Source organism: Palaemon carinicauda, chromosome 1 (assembly GCF_036898095.1).
Source record: "Palaemon carinicauda isolate YSFRI2023 chromosome 1, ASM3689809v2, whole genome shotgun sequence".
NCBI classification, from domain to species: Eukaryota; Metazoa; Arthropoda; class Malacostraca; order Decapoda; family Palaemonidae; genus Palaemon; species Palaemon carinicauda.
The window spans coordinates 78033009-78038008 of NC_090725.1; positions in this window are offsets into that span (position 1 = coordinate 78033009).

The following is a 5000-nucleotide window of genomic DNA, read 5'->3' on the forward strand; positions in this document are numbered from 1 at the left end:
GAAAGAAAACCTTGTAAAAGTGTGTCCCTCCTTACCTCCTTCGTTGTTCACAGAATCACAAATGAACCTTCTACTATCTACACTGTCAGCAGTGTTGCCAGCTATGGGGATTTATCCCTAGATTTGGGGAATTTGGGTGTCCGATGGAAATGTTCTGTACAAATTTCTATGAAGAGACAATGACGAGTAAACCTTTATATTGCTGCAATTAGTTTGCTTGCGCTTATATGAAGTATATTGAGTAATTTCTATATTAGTAAAGCCTACCTGATCAAGACAGAAGAGAATATATTAGTGGAAATTGGGATTTTTAGATTGTTTTGGGGATTTTTTATCATGAGTTTTGGGAATTTTTATACTAACCCATCTGGCAACCCTGACTGTCACGGACATCCCCTAAAAGTTCCCCAGATCAGAATTACTTTCTCCAGGTAGTTTCCAACAAAAATTCAACCTATAGCCAATTGAATACCGTACTATGTACTCCTGTATCTTCTATGATTATAATATATTCTGTATCCAATTTCAATTATGGTATTTGTGAAACCACAAATAGTAAAATATAATTTTTCAATCTTGAACTCGTGTTCTGATTACAGTTGTGCTCTGGAAGATATATTAATCAAATCATAATTGTAATGGTCATACCAAAGGGAAAAAATAAAACGTAATTAAGTCATTCTCATTCATTATAAATCTAATTGAAGACTGAATTACTCAAGGGTATTTAGACAATGTTTTTGAGTTACCAGATTTGGGGATAAATTCCTAAAAGTTGCCCCACTAGTTAGGGAAGTGTTTCAACCAATCAGGGACCTCCACCTTTGTCTGGTTTCTATAGCCTTTTCATCAGCTAAAATTATAGTATTTTGCTTAAGATATATTCAAACATTTTCCAATAGATTAACTGAATTATAATAGGAGTCCAGAAGATATTCGTATGAATTTAATTTGAAATTTAATTGATATACAGTATACGAGTGAAATTTATAAGCAAGTTAACCCTAGATCAGCGGCCTTAAGTAAAAGAAAACGATACAAGTTTTGATTTAGAGAAAACTTTTTTCAAGGGTAACTATAATATATTTAACGACCATGAATTTTTTTTATGTACTGTATATATAACGTCATCTTGACAAATGTCATACGTTAATGCTTTTAGGAATACTATCTTCCATAAATTATATAATTGTGTGATATAGAATAAGTAAGATTTACTCGAGAATAATAAAAATATCACCATACACTGAAAGTAGATATTATTTCAAGATCTAGGATTTATAGTTTGGCCATAGACTCCATATAAACAGGTATTAGACTATGTTTGTTTAACTATGTTTACAAATATCTACCTTTTAAATGAAGGGAGATGTTATGTAATCACCCTTTTGATTGAGTATATACTCACAGTACGTTGCTGGTTGACCTGTCCTGGGAGCGCTCCTGCTGTGACACCTTTATCCACGCTAAAGAATAGTTACAGATGGCTTCAAACTGTTGGAACCTAGATATATGTCTACTTTAGGCTCTAGAGCCTTTAAATATGCGGCCCCGAGACTATATAATAAGCTCCCACGAAACATCCAAATGATTGAAGACATTAAGGCTTTCAAGAGGAAACTGGAAACTTTCTTATTTCAAGTCATACAACAGTGACCATTTAACAGTAAATGAACAATACACGATCTGAAACGATAAATACTCTAAACGAATAAGGTAAAACGACAGGGGAGGTCCTGTAGAGAGTAGGGTTCTCCTGCTGTATGGGACCGGAAAAGCAGCCACCAAAGTCAGACATCAGAAAGAAAGAAAACCTGCTCTCCACCCTCCAGCCTCACTTCTCCATCTCCACCGACACTTCAAACCACCGAATAAACAACCCACAAGAATTCCCTTCTCTCTTTTCTTTTCTTCCAGTAAAACATACAATGTCATATTAACCCTTTTACCCCCAATGGATGTACTGGTACGTTACAAAAAAACTCATCTCTTTACCCCCATGGACGTACTGGTACGTCCTTGCAAAAAACTGTTACTTACACTTTTCCATATTTTTTATAACTTTTTGAGAAACTTCAGGCATTTTCCAAAAGAATGAGACCAACCTGACCCCTTTATGACGAAAATTGAGGCTGTTAGAGCAATTTAAAAAATATATATTGCAAAATGTGCTCGAAAAAAAACTCTTGGGGGTTAATGGTTGGAAAGTTCCAAATAACCTGGGGGTAAAAGGGTTAAAAAGGTCACTCAAAACCAGTAATATCTAAAACCAAAAACCTTTAGCTACAATTCCATAAAATTTCAAAACTGAAAATCAGCAACGTTTAAAACCTAGACTTCCTTGTCCACACAATACATCTAAAATAAAGATCCATCAATCGTAAACTATGTGAGTGAACATACCAACAAGACAACACTCAACCGAGCAAGAACATTTAGATCTTGTGAGGACATCACTTCCTCCGTCGTCCAGCAATTTCAACGAATTCTCTATTTTATTTAAATTCTCCTTTCGCCACACTGTGGTTAACTGTATATAGTTATTCCGCTCCCTCAGAGCTACAATTTCATGTATTTATTATTTCATTACCTTTTTCTATTGACTTGTAATTCAAGTATTTGTGCGTGTGTAAAAACACATATTTTGGCGGTCAGTTCAAGCCGAATTGGCACCTGCGCGCATGCTACTTTTCCGTCCGCACCCTGTATTATATTCCCACGTATGTTTGAATAAACTGTCAGTTGTCGTTGGTGAAGCTTGTCTCACTGTCCTTACAATCTCAATATTCCCGAAGCCACCAGTATGAAATACAGTAAGCAACTGTTCACCTGATACCCTCCTTTTTGTCCGGCAATTAGCAAGCTGGGATGATCCTGGTAACCAGTTGGCTTGTTTTACGTCCTTTTTTAACATCTCCTTTATTGCCCCGAGATCAATTCTCCATCTCCTGGTAACCAGTTGACTTGTTTTACGTCCTTTTTTAACATCTCCTTTATTGCCCCGAGATCAATTCTCCATCTCCTGGTAACCAGTTGACTTGTTTTACGTCCTTTTTTAACATCTCCTTTATTGCCCCGAGATCAATTCTCCATCTCCTGGTAACCAGTTGACTTGTTTTACGTCCTTTTTTAACATCTCCTTTATTGCCCCGAGATCAATTCTCCATCTCCTGGTAACCAGTTGACTTGTTTTACGTCCTTTTTTAACATCTCCTTTATTGCCCCGAGATCAATTCTCCATCTCCTGGTAACCAGTTGACTTGTTTTACGTCCTTTTTTAACATCTCCTTTATTGCCCCAAGATCAATTCTCCATCTCCTGGTAACCAGTTGACTTGTTTTACGTCCTTTTTTAACATCTCCTTTATTGCCCCAAGATCAATTCTCCATCTCCTGGTAACCAGTTGACTTGTTTTACGTCCTTTTTTAACATCTCCTTTATTGCCCCAAGATCAATTCTCCATCTCCTGGTAACCAGTTGACTTGTTTTACGTCCTTTTTTAACATCTCCTTTATTGCCCCAAGATCAATTCTCCATCTCCTGGTAACCAGTTGACTTGTTTTACGTCCTTTTTTAACATCTCCTTTATTGCCCCAAGATCAATTCTCCATCTCCTGGTAACCAGTTGACTTGTTTTACGTCCTTTTTTAACATCTCCTTTATTGCCCCAAGATCAATTCTCCATCTCCTGGTAACCAGTTGACTTGTTTTACGTCCTTTTTTAACATCTCCTTTATTGCCCCAAGATCAATTCTCCATCTCCTGGTAACCAGTTGACTTGTTTTACGTCCTTTTTTAACATCTCCTTTATTGCCCCAAGATCAATTCTCCATCTCCTGGTAACCAGTTGACTTGTTTTACGTCCTTTTTTAACATCTCCTTTATTTCCCCAAGATCAATTCTCCATCTCCTGGTAACCAGTTGACTTGTTTTACGTCCTTTTTTAACATCTCCTTTATTGCCCCAAGATCAATTCTCCATCTCCTGGTAACCAGTTGACTTGTTTTACGTCCTTTTTTAACATCTCCTTTATTGCCCCAAGATCAATTCTCCATCTCCTGGTAACCAGTTGACTTGTTTTACGTCCTTTTTTAACATCTCCTTTATTGCCCCAAGATCAATTCTCCATCTCCTGGTAACCAGTTGACTTGTTTTAAGTCATTTTTTAACATCTCCTTTATTGCCCCAAGATCAATTATCAATCTCCTGGTAACCAGTTGATTTGTTTTACGTCCTTTTTTAACATCTCCTTTATTCCCCAAGATCAATTCTCAATCTCCTGGTAACCAGTTGATTTGTTTTACGTCAGTTTTTAACATCTCCTTTATTGCCCCAAGATCAATTCTCAATCTCCTGGTAACCAGTTGACTTGTTTTACGTCCTTTTTTAACATCTCCTTTATTGACCCAAGATCAATTCTCAATCTCCTGGTAACCAGTTGACTTGTTTTACGTCCTTTTTTAACATCTCCTTTATTGCCCCAAGATCAATTCTCAATCTCCTGGTAACCAGTTGACTTGTTTTACGTCCTTTTTTAACATCTCCTTTATTGCCCCAAGATCAATTCTCAATCTCCTGGTAACCAGTTGACTTGTTTTACGTCCTTTTTTAACATCTCCTTTATTGCCCCAAGATCAATTCTCCATCTCCTGGTAACCAGTTGACTTGTTTTACGTCCTTTTTTAACATCTCCTTTATTGCCCCAAGATCAATTCTCAATCTCCTGGTAACCAGTTGACTTGTTTTACGTCCTTTTTTAACATCTCCTTTATTGCCCCAGGATCAATTCTCAATCTCCTGGTAACCAGTTGACTTGTTTTACGTCCTTTTTTAACATCTCCTTTATTGCCCCAAGATCAATTCTCAATCTTCTACCACTTACCAGTTTGGTAGAATAAATAGCCTCCACCAAACTCTTATTATCCACATAACCGACAACAGGAACTATGGCACAGGTGTCAATTTTTATCAACATTGATCTAAGATAAAATGCCTCCTCC